Below are 14,081 nucleotides of genomic sequence, written 5' to 3'. Positions count from 1 at the left end.
GGCTTTTGGGCGTCTTTTAACCACATCAAGTTTCCAGAAATGCCAAGCGGTTAACTAAAATAAGCATATCATTTTTCAGGTGTTTTTCATTTAGAAGAGCTCCATACTTATAATACAATTCAATGGCAAGGTTAGGAAAACTCCTTCAAGGTTCCTGAGAGACTTTTGGTGCATTTTGTGAGCTACAAAGAAAAGCCACAAAAACAGACTCAAAAGATGCCCAAAATAATTTTAGAAAAACACCACCAAAAATGTTTACAAACCGCTGTAGGAAATTCTGAAAAACACAAGAAAAGATGATTCAGGAAGAAAACGCCAACATTTCCTGAAGCCATTTCAGCTTCAAATCCTTGTCAGTTTCATACACCTGGAAAAAGTGTTATGTGAACATTGACATAAATCATAGGGTATGGTTGCTTTGCGTGACACAGTTCGTAAGAGTGCTGTAACTTAAAGTCAATTTTAAGTTTCCGTAATCCTGCTTTAAAGGTAGATTTGGCCATAGAACTCAAAGTGATCACTCCATGGATGCTTGGAACATTCAAATCTTTGTTTTACATGTTGATTTTAACTTTCTCTTTTTATCTTTTTATGTTAAACCTTTGGCACAGGAGAACTCAGTGTAAGTGCAAAAACTGAAACACATGTACAAAGAGCTGCCCAGGTTCCACTGAGATTTGAACTCAGATCGCTGGATTCAGAGTCCAGAGTGCTAACCATTACACCATGGAACCACACGCACAAAAAATAACTGGCTGCAGTTTTTTTGTGCTAAAAAGCACATATGAACTCATGAATCATGGTGAAAAAAGGCTCTAAAGCTGTAGTGCAAATCTACAATTAATACACAATGGTAAATTAATATCTCCTAAACTTTATTTCCACAAGTGTGCCAAGAGTTCCATGATATCTCAACAATGACAGTTTTAAATGTTGATGAAAAGTGGCTAGTAAATAGAGTGTTCGATCTGTTACTTGGAAAAAGGGGAAGAAAAAAATAACTGCAAAACTTATACTGTTAGAAAGCTGTTCATCCAGAAGTGGCTAAAAAATTTTCATTGTGTGGTAAAAAGTTTTATCCAAGAGATAATTCAAGGTTGCTGTGAATAAAAGTGCATGTCTCAGTACATCTGCCAAAGCAGTGGTCTGTAACTGCTAGACAAAAGAGGGAGATGCACCACTTACCTGGTGGCACTCATGGCGCTTCTTTTAATTAGTGGCATGACGCACGTGGGATGTAGCGTCAGATCGGCTTATATAAAATGCATCCAAAAATCAAGTCAGTCTGGTTCTAGAAACCCTGCCCAAAGTTCGCATATCACCTTCATGTGGCATAAAACAGGACACACGCAAATTTATCTTCTCAGGTAATCAGTCAAAAAACTATATGAACATATTCGTAGTCGGCAGGATTTGAACCTGCGCGGGGAAACCCCAATGGATTTCTAGTCCATCGCCTTAACCACTCGGCCACGACTACTCAGACATTGATTTTTGATGAGAATCAAACACCTTTTCTTATAGCACCATGATCAAGATCAGTGATTATCCCTCTGGAAAACATCTCAGAAAATAGAAACAAATTTCCAGGTCCCAGTAAAATGTAAAAATCTGATTTAAAGTCATCATCAATGGAAATCATGCACAGTTTAAGACTTTTACCTCTTTATAAGGCGGATTTGGAGTGGGTCCATTCCAAAAACATCCTGAAAATTACTCTGAAAATGCTGAAAACACTGAACAAATTAATTTCCACGTAAAAAAGACTTGCTGTTCATATGATCAGGCTTTTGGGCGTCTTTTAACCACATCAAGTTTCCAAAAATGCCAAGCGGTTAACTAAAATAAGCATATCATTTTTCAGGTGTTTTTCATTTAGAAGAGCTCCATACTTATAATACAATTCAATGGCAAGGTTAGGAAAACTCCTTCAAGGTTCCTGAGAGACTTTTGGTGCATTTTGTGAGCTACAAAGAAAAGCCACAAAAACAGACTCAAAAGATGCCCAAAATAATTTTAGAAAAACACCACCAAAAATGTTTACAAACCGCTGTAGGAAATTCTGAAAAACACAAGAAAAGATGATTCAGGAAGAAAACACCAACATTATCTGAAGCCATTTCAGCTTCAAATCCTTGTCAGTTTCATACACCTGGAAAAAGTGTTATGTGAACATTGACATAAATCAAAGGGTATGGTTGCTTTGCGTGACACAGTTCGTAAGAGTGCTGTAACTTAAAGTCAATATTAAGTTTCCGTAATCCTGCTTTAAAGGTAGATTTGGCCATAGAACTCAAAGTGATCACTCCATGGATGCTTGGAACATTCAAATCTTTGTTTTACATGTTGATTTTAACTTTCTCTTTTTATCTTTTTATGTTAAACCTTTGGCACAGGAGAACTCAGTGTAAGTGCAAAAACTGAAACACATGTACAAAGAGCTGCCCAGGTTCCACTGAGATTTGAACTCAGATCGCTGGATTCAGAGTCCAGAGTGCTAACCATTTCACCATGGAACCACACGCACAAAAAATAACTGGCTGCAGTTTTTTTGTGCTAAAAAGCACATATGAACTCATGAATCATGGTGAAAAAAGGCTCTAAAGCTGTAGTGCAAATCTACAATTAATACACAATGGTAAATTAATATCTCCTAAACTTTATTTCCACAAGTGTGCCAAGAGTTCCATGATATCTCAACAATGACAGTTTTAAATGTTGATGAAAAGTGGCTAGTAAATAGAGTGTTGGATCTGTTACTTGGAAAAAGGGTAAGAAAAAAATAACTGCAAAACTTATACTGTTAGAAAGCTGTTCATCCAGAAGTGGCTAAAAAATTTTCATTGTGTGGTAAAAAGTTTTATCCAAGAGATAATTCAAGGTTGCTGTGAATAAAAGTGCATGTCTCAGTACATCTGCCAAAGCAGTGGTCTGTAACTGCTAGACAAAAGAGGGAGATGCACCACTTACCTGGTGGCACTCATGGCGCTTCTTTTAATTAGTGGCATGACGCACGTGGGATGTAGCGTCAGATCGGCTTATATAAAATGCATCCAAAAATCAAGTCAGTCTGGTTCTAGAAACCCTGCCCAAAGTTCGCATATCACCTTCATGTGGCATAAAACAGGACACACGCAAATTTATCTTCTCAGGTAATCAGTCAAAAAACTATATGAACATATTCGTAGTCGGCAGGATTTGAACCTGCGCGGGGAAACCCCAATGGATTTCTAGTCCATCGCCTTAACCACTCGGCCACGACTACTCAGACGTTGATTTTTGATGAGAATCAAACACCTTTTCTTATAGCACCATGATCAAGATCAGTGATTATCCCTCTGGAAAACATCTCAGAAAATAGAAACAAATTTCCAGGTCCCAGTAAAATGTAAAAATCTGATTTAAAGTCATCATCAATGGAAATCATGCACAGTTTAAGACTTTTACCTCTTTATAAGGCGGATTTGGAGTGGGTCCATTCCAAAAACATCCTGAAAATTACTCTGAAAATGCTGAAAACACTGAACAAATTAATTTCCACGTAAAAAAGACTTGCTGTTCATATGATCAGGCTTTTGGGCGTCTTTTAACCACATCAAGTTTCCAAAAATGCCAAGCGGTTAACTAAAATAAGCATATCATTTTTCAGGTGTTTTTCATTTAGAAGAGCTCCATACTTATAATACAATTCAATGGCAAGGTTAGGAAAACTCCTTCAAGGTTCCTGAGAGACTTTTGGTGCATTTTGTGAGCTACAAAGAAAAGCCACAAAAACAGACTCAAAAGATGCCCAAAATAATTTTAGAAAAACACCACCAAAAATGTTTACAAACCGCTGTAGGAAATTCTGAAAAACACAAGAAAAGATGATTCAGGAAGAAAACGCCAACATTTCCTGAAGCCATTTCAGCTTCAAATCCTTGTCAGTTTCATACACCTGGAAAAAGTGTTATGTGAACATTGACATAAATCATAGGGTATGGTTGCTTTGCGTGACACAGTTCGTAAGAGTGCTGTAACTTAAAGTAAATTTTAAGTTTCCGTAATCCTGCTTTAAAGGTAGATTTGGCCATAGAACTCAAAGTGATCACTCCATGGATGCTTGGAACATTCAAATCTTTGTTTTACATGTTGATTTTAACTTTCTCTTTTTATCTTTTTATGTTAAACCTTTGGCACAGGAGAACTCAGTGTAAGTGCAAAAACTGAAACACATGTACAAAGAGCTGCCCAGGTTCCACTGAGATTTGAACTCAGATCGCTGGATTCAGAGTCCAGAGTGCTAACCATTACACCATGGAACCACACGCACAAAAAATAACTGGCTGCAGCTTTTTTGTGCTAAAAAGCACATATGAACTCATGAATCATGGTGAAAAAAGGCTCTAAAGCTGTAGTGCAAATCTACAATTAATACACAATGGTAAATTAATATCTCCTAAACTTTATTTCCACAAGTGTGCCAAGAGTTCCATGATATCTCAACAATGACAGTTTTAAATGTTGATGAAAAGTGGCTAGTAAATAGAGTGTTGGATCTGTTACTTGGAAAAAGGGTAAGAAAAAAATAACTGCAAAACTTATACTGTTAGAAAGCTGTTCATCCAGAAGTGGCTAAAAAATTTTCATTGTGTGGTAAAAAGTTTTATCCAAGAGATAATTCAAGGTTGCTGTGAATAAAAGTGCATGTCTCAGTACATCTGCCAAAGCAGTGGTCTGTAACTGCTAGACAAAAGAGGGAGATGCACCACTTACCTGGTGGCACTCATGGTGCTTCTTTTAATTAGTGGCATGACGCACGTGGGATGTAGCGTCAGATCGGCTTATATAAAATGCATCCAAAAATCAAGTCAGTCTGGTTCTAGAAACCCTGCCCAAAGTTCGCATATCACCTTCATGTGGCATAAAACAGGACACACGCAAATTTATCTTCTCAGGTAATCAGTCAAAAAACTATATGAACATATTCGTAGTCGGCAGGATTTGAACCTGCGCGGGGAAACCCCAATGGATTTCTAGTCCATCGCCTTAACCACTCGGCCACGACTACTCAGACGTTGATTTTTGATGAGAATCAAACACCTTTTCTTATAGCACCATGATCAAGATCAGTGATTATCCCTCTGGAAAACATCTCAGAAAATAGAAACAAATTTCCAGGTCCCAGTAAAATGTAAAAATCTGATTTAAAGTCATCATCAATGGAAATCATGCACAGTTTAAGACTTTCACCTCTTTATAAGGCGGATTTGGAGTGGGTCCATTCCAAAAACATCCTGAAAATTACTCTGAAAATGCTGAAAACACTGAACAAATTAATTTCCACGTAAAAAAAGACTTGCTGTTCATATGATCAGGCTTTTGGGCGTCTTTTAACCACATCAAGTTTCCAAAAATGCCAAGCGGTTAACTAAAATAAGCATATCATTTTTCAGGTGTTTTTCATTTAGAAGAGCTCCATACTTATAATACAATTCAATGGCAAGGTTAGGAAAACTCCTTCAAGGTTCCTGAGAGACTTTTGGTGCATTTTGTGAGCTACAAAGAAAAGCCACAAAAACAGACTCAAAAGATGCCCAAAATAATTTTAGAAAAACACCACCAAAAATGTTTACAAACCGCTGTAGGAAATTCTGAAAAACACAAGAAAAGATGATTCAGGAAGAAAACGCCAACATTTCCTGAAGCCATTTCAGCTTCAAATCCTTGTCAGTTTCATACACCTGGAAAAAGTGTTATGTGAACATTGACATAAATCATAGGGTATGGTTGCTTTGCATGACACAGTTCGTAAGAGTGCTGTAACTTAAAGTCAATTTTAAGTTTCCGTAATCCTGCTTTAAAGGTAGATTTGGCCATAGAACTCACAGTGATCACTCCATGGATGCTTGGAACATTCAAATCTTTGTTTTACATGTTGATTTTAACTTTCTCTTTTTATCTTTTTATGTTAAACCTTTGGCACAGGAGAACTCAGTGTAAGTGCAAAAACTGAAACACATGTACAAAGAGCTGCCCAGGTTCCACTGAGATTTGAACTCAGATCGCTGGATTCAGAGTCCAGAGTGCTAACCATTACACCATGGAACCACACGCACAAAAAATAACTGGCTGCAGTTTTTTTGTGCTAAAAAGCACATATGAACTCATGAATCATGGTGAAAAAAGGCTCTAAAGCTGTAGTGCAAATCTACAATTAATACACAATGGTAAATTAATATCTCCTAAACTTTATTTCCACAAGTGTGCCAAGAGTTCCATGATATCTCAACAATGACAGTTTTAAATGTTGATGAAAAGTGGCTAGTAAATAGAGTGTTGGATCTGTTACTTGGAAAAAGGGTAAGAAAAAAATAACTGCAAAACTTATACTGTTAGAAAGCTGTTCATCCAGAAGTGGCTAAAAAATTTTCATTGTGTGGTAAAAAGTTTTATCCAAGAGATAATTGAAGGTTGCTGTGAATAAAAGTGCATGTCTCAGTACATCTGCCAAAGCAGTGGTCTGTAACTGCTAGACAAAAGAGGGAGATGCACCACTTACCTGGTGGCACTCATGGCGCTTCTTTTAATTAGTGGCATGACGCACGTGGGATGTAGCGTCAGATCGGCTTATATAAAATGCATCCAAAAATCAAGTCAGTCTGGTTCTAGAAACCCTGCCCAAAGTTCGCATATCACCTTCATGTGTCATAAAACAGGACACACGCAAATTCATCTTCTCAGGTAATCAGTCAAAAAACTATATGAACATATTCGTAGTCGGCAGGATTTGAATCTGCGCGGGGAAACCCCAATGGATTTCTAGTCCATCGCCTTAACCACTCGGCCACGACTACTCAGACGTTGATTTTTGATGAGAATCAAACACCTTTTCTTATAGCACCATGATCAAGATCAGTGATTATCCCTCTGGAAAACATCTCAGAAAATAGAAACAAATTTCCAGGTCCCAGTAAAATGTAAAAATCTGATTTAAAGTCATCATCAATGGAAATCATGCACAGTTTAAGACTTTTACCTCTTTATAAGGCGGATTTGGAGTGGGTCCATTCCAAAAACATCCTGAAAATTACTCTGAAAATGCTGAAAACACTGAACAAATTAATTTCCACGTAAAAAAGACTTGCTGTTCATATGATCAGGCTTTTGGGCGTCTTTTAACCACATCAAGTTTCCAAAAATGCCAAGCGGTTAACTAAAATAAGCATATCATTTTTCAGGTGTTTTTCATTTAGAAGAGCTCCATACTTATAATACAATTCAATGGCAAGGTTAGGAAAACTCCTTCAAGGTTCCTGAGAGACTTTTGGTGCATTTTGTGAGCTACAAAGAAAAGCCACAAAAACAGACTCAAAAGATGCCCAAAATAATTTTAGAAAAACACCACCAAAAATGTTTACAAACCGCTGTAGGAAATTCTGAAAAACACAAGAAAAGATGATTCAGGAAGAAAACGCCAACATTTCCTGAAGCCATTTCAGCTTCAAATCCTTGTCAGTTTCATACACCTGGAAAAAGTGTTATGTGAACATTGACATAAATCATAGGGTATGGTTGCTTTGCGTGACACAGTTCGTAAGAGTGCTGTAACTTAAAGTCAATTTTAAGTTTCCGTAATCCTGCTTTAAAGGTAGATTTGGCCATAGAACTCAAAGTGATCACTCCATGGATGCTTGGAACATTCAAATCTTTGTTTTACATGTTGATTTTAACTTTCTCTTTTTATCTTTTTATGTTAAACCTTTGGCACAGGAGAACTCAGTGTAAGTGCAAAAACTGAAACACATGTACAAAGAGCTGCCCAGGTTCCACTGAGATTTGAACTCAGATCGCTGGATTCAGAGTCCAGAGTGCTAACCATTACACCATGGAACCACACGCACAAAAAATAACTGGCTGCAGTTTTTTTGTGCTAAAAAGCACATATGAACTCATGAATCATGGTGAAAAAAGGCTCTAAAGCTGTAGTGCAAATCTACAATTAATACACAATGGTAAATTAATATCTCCTAAACTTTATTTCCACAAGTGTGCCAAGAGTTCCATGATATCTCAACAATGACAGTTTTAAATGTTGATGAAAAGTGGCTAGTAAATAGAGTGTTGGATCTGTTACTTGGAAAAAGGGTAAGAAAAAAATAACTGCAAAACTTATACTGTTAGAAAGCTGTTCATCCAGAAGTGGCTAAAAAATTTTCATTGTGTGGTAAAAAGTTTTATCCAAGAGATAATTCAAGGTTGCTGTGAATAAAAGTGCATGTCTCAGTACATCTGCCAAAGCAGTGGTCTGTAACTGCTAGACAAAAGAGGGAGATGCACCACTTACCTGGTGGCACTCATGGCGCTTCTTTTAATTAGTGGCATGACGCACGTGGGATGTAGCGTCAGATCGGCTTATATAAAATGCATCCAAAAATCAAGTCAGTCTGGTTCTAGAAACCCTGCCCAAAGTTCGCATATCACCTTCATGTGGCATAAAACAGGACACACGCAAATTTATCTTCTCAGGTAATCAGTCAAAAAACTATATGAACATATTCGTAGTCGGCAGGATTTGAACCTGCGCGGGGAAACCCCAATGGATTTCTAGTCCATCGCCTTAACCACTCGGCCACGACTACTCAGACGTTGATTTTTGATGAGAATCAAACACCTTTTCTTATAGCACCATGATCAAGATCAGTGATTATCCCTCTGGAAAACATCTCAGAAAATAGAAACAAATTTCCAGGTCCCAGTAAAATGTAAAAATCTGATTTAAAGTCATCATCAATGGAAATCATGCACAGTTTAAGACTTTTACCTCTTTATAAGGCGGATTTGGAGTGGGTCCATTCCAAAAACATCCTGAAAATTACTCTGAAAATGCTGAAAACACTGAACAAATTAATTTCCACGTAAAAAAGACTTGCTGTTCATATGATCAGGCTTTTGGGCGTCTTTTAACCACATCAAGTTTCCAAAAATGCCAAGCGGTTAACTAAAATAAGCATATCATTTTTCAGGTGTTTTTCATTTAGAAGAGCTCCATACTTATAATACAATTCAATGGCAAGGTTAGGAAAACTCCTTCAAGGTTCCTGAGAGACTTTTGGTGCATTTTGTGAGCTACAAAGAAAAGCCACAAAAACAGACTCAAAAGATGCCCAAAATAATTTTAGAAAAACACCACCAAAAATGTTTACAAACCACTGTAGGAAATTCTGAAAAACACAAGAAAAGATGATTCAGGAAGAAAACGCCAACATTTCCTGAAGCCATTTCAGCTTCAAATCCTTGTCAGTTTCATACACCTGGAAAAAGTGTTATGTGAACATTGACATAAATCATAGGGTATGGTTGCTTTGCGTGACACAGTTCGTAAGAGTGCTGTAACTTAAAGTCAATTTTAAGTTTCCGTAATCCTGCTTTAAAGGTAGATTTGGCCATAGAACTCAAAGTGATCACTCCATGGATGCTTGGAACATTCAAATCTTTGTTTTGCATGTTGATTTTAACTTTCTCTTTTTATCTTTTTATGTTAAACCTTTGGCACAGGAGAACTCAGTGTAAGTGCAAAAACTGAAACACATGTACAAAGAGCTGCCCAGGTTCCACTGAGATTTGAACTCAGATCGCTGGATTCAGAGTCCAGAGTGCTAACCATTACACCATGGAACCACACGCACAAAAAATAACTGGCTGCAGTTTTTTTGTGCTAAAAAGCACATATGAACTCATGAATCATGGTGAAAAAAGGCTCTAAAGCTGTAGTGCAAATCTACAATTAATACACAATGGTAAATTAATATCTCCTAAACTTTATTTCCACAAGTGTGCCAAGAGTTCCATGATATCTCAACAATGACAGTTTTAAATGTTGATGAAAAGTGGCTAGTAAATAGAGTGTTGGATCTGTTACTTGGAAAAAGGGTAAGAAAAAAATAACTGCAAAACTTATACTGTTAGAAAGCTGTTCATCCAGAAGTGGCTAAAAAATTTTCATTGTGTGGTAAAAAGTTTTATCCAAGAGATAATTGAAGGTTGCTGTGAATAAAAGTGCATTCTCAGTACATCTGCCAAAGCAGTGGTCTGTAACTGCTAGACAAAAGAGGGAGATGCACCACTTACCTGGTGGCACTCATGGCGCTTCTTTTAATTAGTGGCATGACGCACGTGGGATGAAGCGTCAGATCGGCTTATATAAAATGCATCCAAAAATCAAGTCAGTCTGGTTCTAGAAACCCTGCCCAAAGTTCGCACATCACCTTCATGTGGCATAAAACAGGACACACGCAAATTTATCTTCTCAGGTAATCAGTCAAAAAACTATATGAACATATTCGTAGACGGCAGGATTTGAACCTGCGTGGGGAAACCCCAATGGATTATCTAGTCCATCGCCTTAACCACTCGGCCACGACTACTCAGACGTTGATTTTTGATGAGAATCAAACACCTTTTCTTATAGCACCATGATCAAGATCAGTGATTATCCCTCTGGAAAACATCTCAGAAAATAGAAACAAATTTCCAGGTCCCAGTAAAATGTAAAAATCTGATTTAAAGTCATCATCAATGGAAATCATGCACAGTTTAAGACTTTTACCTCTTTATAAGGCGGATTTGGAGTGGGTCCATTCCAAAAACATCCTGAAAATTACTCTGAAAATGCTGAAAACACTGAACAAATTAATTTCCACGTAAAAAAGACTTGCTGTTCATATGATCAGGCTTTTGGGCGTCTTTTAACCACATCAAGTTTCCAAAAATGCCAAGCGGTTAACTAAAATAAGCATATCATTTTTCAGGTGTTTTTCATTTAGAAGAGCTCCATACTTATAATACAATTCAATGGCAAGGTTAGGAAAACTCCTTCAAGGTTCCTGAGAGACTTTTGGTGCATTTTGTGAGCTACAAAGAAAAGCCACAAAAACAGACTCAAAAGATGCCCAAAATAATTTTAGAAAAACACCACCAAAAATGTTTACAAACCACTGTAGGAAATTCTGAAAAACACAAGAAAAGATGATTCAGGAAGAAAACGCCAACATTTCCTGAAGCCATTTCAGCTTCAAATCCTTGTCAGTTTCATACACCTGGAAAAAGTGTTATGTGAACATTGACATAAATCATAGGGTATGGTTGCTTTGCGTGACACAGTTCGTAAGAGTGCTGTAACTTAAAGTCAATTTTAAGTTTCCGTAATCCTGCTTTAAAGGTAGATTTGGCCATAGAACTCAAAGTGATCACTCCATGGATGCTTGGAACATTCAAATCTTTGTTTTGCATGTTGATTTTAACTTTCTCTTTTTATCTTTTTATGTTAAACCTTTGGCACAGGAGAACTCAGTGTAAGTGCAAAAACTGAAACACATGTACAAAGAGCTGCCCAGGTTCCACTGAGATTTGAACTCAGATCGCTGGATTCAGAGTCCAGAGTGCTAACCATTACACCATGGAACCACACGCACAAAAAATAACTGGCTGCAGTTTTTTTGTGCTAAAAAGCACATATGAACTCATGAATCATGGTGAAAAAAGGCTCTAAAGCTGTAGTGCAAATCTACAATTAATACACAATGGTAAATTAATATCTCCTAAACTTTATTTCCACAAGTGTGCCAAGAGTTCCATGATATCTCAACAATGACAGTTTTAAATGTTGATGAAAAGTGGCTAGTAAATAGAGTGTTGGATCTGTTACTTGGAAAAAGGGTAAGAAAAAAATAACTGCAAAACTTATACTGTTAGAAAGCTGTTCATCCAGAAGTGGCTAAAAAATTTTCATTGTGTGGTAAAAAGTTTTATCCAAGAGATAATTCAAGGTTGCTGTGAATAAAAGTGCATTCTCAGTACATCTGCCAAAGCAGTGGTCTGTAACTGCTAGACAAAAGAGGGAGATGCACCACTTACCTGGTGGCACTCATGGCGCTTCTTTTAATTAGTGGCATGACGCACGTGGGATGAAGCGTCAGATCGGCTTATATAAAATGCATCCAAAAATCAAGTCAGTCTGGTTCTAGAAACCCTGCCCAAAGTTCGCACATCACCTTCATGTGGCATAAAACAGGACACACGCAAATTTATCTTCTCAGGTAATCAGTCAAAAAACTATATGAACATATTCGTAGACGGCAGGATTTGAACCTGCGCGGGGAAACCCCAATGGATTATCTAGTCCATCGCCTTAACCACTCGGCCATGACTACTCAGACGTTGATTTTTGATGAGAATCAAACACCTTTTCTTATAGCACCATGATCAAGATCAGTGATTATCCCTCTGGAAAACATCTCAGAAAATAGAAACAAATTTCCAGGTCCCAGTAAAATGTAAAAATCTGATTTAAAGTCATCATCAATGGAAATCATGCACAGTTTAAGACTTTTACCTCTTTATAAGGCGGATTTGGAGTGGGTCCATTCCAAAAACATCCTGAAAATTACTCTGAAAATGCTGAAAACACTGAACAAATTAATTTCCACGTAAAAAAGACTTGCTGTTCATATGATCAGGCTTTTGGGCGTCTTTTAACCACATCAAGTTTCCAAAAATGCCAAGCGGTTAACTAAAATAAGCATATCATTTTTCAGGTGTTTTTCATTTAGAAGAGCTCCATACTTATAATACAATTCAATGGCAAGGTAAGGAAAACTCCTTCAAGGTTCCTGAGAGACTTTTGGTGCATTTTGTGAGCTACAAAGAAAAGCCACAAAAACAGACTCAAAAGATGCCCAAAATAATTTTAGAAAAACACCACCAAAAATGTTTACAAACCGCTGTAGGAAATTCTGAAAAACACAAGAAAAGATGATTCAGGAAGAAAACACCAACATTATCTGAAGCCATTTCAGCTTCAAATCCTTGTCAGTTTCATACACCTGGAAAAAGTGTTATGTGAACATTGACATAAATCAAAGGGTATGGTTGCTTTGCGTGACACAGTTCGTAAGAGTGCTGTAACTTAAAGTCAATTTTAAGTTTCCGTAATCCTGCTTTAAAGGTAGATTTGGCCATAGAACTCAAAGTGATCACTCCATGGATGCTTGGAACATTCAAATCTTTGTTTTGCATGTTGATTTTAACTTTCTCTTTTTATCTTTTTATGTTAAACCTTTGGCACAGGAGAACTCAGTGTAAGTGCAAAAACTGAAACACATGTACAAAGAGCTGCCCAGGTTCCACTGAGATTTGAACTCAGATCGCTGGATTCAGAGTCCAGAGGGCTAACCATTACACCATGGAATCACACGCACAAAAAATAACTGGCTGCAGTTTTTTTGTGCTAAAAAGCACATATGAACTCATGAATCATGGTGAAAAAAGGCTCTAAAGCTGTAGTGCAAATCTACAATTAATACACAATGGTAAATTAATATCTCCTAAACTTTATTTCCACAAGTGTGCCAAGAGTTCCATGATATCTCAACAATGACAGTTTTAAATGTTGATGAAAAGTGGCTAGTAAATAGAGTGTTGGATCTGTTACTTGGAAAAAGGGTAAGAAAAAAATAACTGCAAAACTTATACTGTTAGAAAGCTGTTCATCCAGAAGTGGCTAAAAAATTTTCATTGTGTGGTAAAAAGTTTTATCCAAGAGATAATTGAAGGTTGCTGTGAATAAAAGTGCATGTCTCAGTACATCTGCCAAAGCAGTGGTCTGTAACTGCTAGACAAAAGAGGGAGATGCACCACTTACCTGGTGGCACTCATGGCGCTTCTTTTAATTAGTGGCATGACGCACGTGGGATGTAGCGTCAGATCGGCTTATATAAAATGCATCCAAAAATCAAGTCAGTCTGGTTCTAGAAACCCTGCCCAAAGTTCGCACATCACCTTCATGTGGCATAAAACAGGACACACGCAAATTTATCTTCTCAGGTAATCAGTCAAAAAACTATATGAACATATTCGTAGACGGCAGGATTTGAACCTGCGCAGGGAAACCCCAATGGATTATCTACTCCATCGCCTTAACCACTCGGCCACGACTACTCAGACGTTGGTTTTTGATGAGAATCAAACACCTTTTCTTATAGCACCATGATCAAGATCAGTGATTATCCCTCTGGAAAACATCTCAGAAAATAGAAACAAAT

At 37.3% G+C, this 14,081-nt stretch overlaps 12 non-coding genes across 12 annotated transcripts; all 12 read right to left on the bottom strand.

Moving 5' to 3' along the window:
• Window positions 1-662: 662 nt before the first annotated feature.
• Window positions 663-734, bottom strand: TRNAQ-CUG (transfer RNA glutamine (anticodon CUG)). Its single transcript has one exon. It is a non-coding gene; the product is annotated as a tRNA-Gln (tRNA).
• Window positions 735-1,398: 664 nt separating this feature from the next.
• On the bottom strand, window positions 1,399-1,480 carry TRNAS-AGA (transfer RNA serine (anticodon AGA)). Its single transcript has one exon. It is a non-coding gene; the product is annotated as a tRNA-Ser (tRNA).
• A 967-nt stretch (window positions 1,481-2,447) lies between these two features.
• TRNAQ-CUG (transfer RNA glutamine (anticodon CUG)) lies at window positions 2,448-2,519 on the bottom strand. Its single transcript has one exon. It is a non-coding gene; the product is annotated as a tRNA-Gln (tRNA).
• Window positions 2,520-3,183: 664 nt separating this feature from the next.
• Window positions 3,184-3,265, bottom strand: TRNAS-AGA (transfer RNA serine (anticodon AGA)). Its single transcript has one exon. It is a non-coding gene; the product is annotated as a tRNA-Ser (tRNA).
• Window positions 3,266-4,232: 967 nt separating this feature from the next.
• On the bottom strand, window positions 4,233-4,304 carry TRNAQ-CUG (transfer RNA glutamine (anticodon CUG)). Its single transcript has one exon. It is a non-coding gene; the product is annotated as a tRNA-Gln (tRNA).
• Window positions 4,305-4,968: 664 nt separating this feature from the next.
• Window positions 4,969-5,050, bottom strand: TRNAS-AGA (transfer RNA serine (anticodon AGA)). Its single transcript has one exon. It is a non-coding gene; the product is annotated as a tRNA-Ser (tRNA).
• A 968-nt stretch (window positions 5,051-6,018) lies between these two features.
• Window positions 6,019-6,090, bottom strand: TRNAQ-CUG (transfer RNA glutamine (anticodon CUG)). The gene has a single exon. It is a non-coding gene; the product is annotated as a tRNA-Gln (tRNA).
• A 664-nt stretch (window positions 6,091-6,754) lies between these two features.
• On the bottom strand, window positions 6,755-6,836 carry TRNAS-AGA (transfer RNA serine (anticodon AGA)). Its single transcript has one exon. It is a non-coding gene; the product is annotated as a tRNA-Ser (tRNA).
• A 967-nt stretch (window positions 6,837-7,803) lies between these two features.
• On the bottom strand, window positions 7,804-7,875 carry TRNAQ-CUG (transfer RNA glutamine (anticodon CUG)). The gene has a single exon. It is a non-coding gene; the product is annotated as a tRNA-Gln (tRNA).
• A 664-nt stretch (window positions 7,876-8,539) lies between these two features.
• TRNAS-AGA (transfer RNA serine (anticodon AGA)) lies at window positions 8,540-8,621 on the bottom strand. The gene has a single exon. It is a non-coding gene; the product is annotated as a tRNA-Ser (tRNA).
• A 967-nt stretch (window positions 8,622-9,588) lies between these two features.
• On the bottom strand, window positions 9,589-9,660 carry TRNAQ-CUG (transfer RNA glutamine (anticodon CUG)). The gene has a single exon. It is a non-coding gene; the product is annotated as a tRNA-Gln (tRNA).
• Window positions 9,661-11,373: 1,713 nt separating this feature from the next.
• TRNAQ-CUG (transfer RNA glutamine (anticodon CUG)) lies at window positions 11,374-11,445 on the bottom strand. Its single transcript has one exon. It is a non-coding gene; the product is annotated as a tRNA-Gln (tRNA).
• Between the last annotated feature and the right edge of the window lie 2,636 nt (window positions 11,446-14,081).

This window comes from Ranitomeya variabilis, chromosome 2 (genome assembly GCF_051348905.1).
Source record: "Ranitomeya variabilis isolate aRanVar5 chromosome 2, aRanVar5.hap1, whole genome shotgun sequence".
Classification (NCBI taxonomy): Eukaryota; Metazoa; Chordata; class Amphibia; order Anura; family Dendrobatidae; genus Ranitomeya; species Ranitomeya variabilis.
The sequence above is the reverse complement of the archived record's forward strand: the minus strand, read 5'-3'. Positions and strand labels throughout refer to the sequence as shown.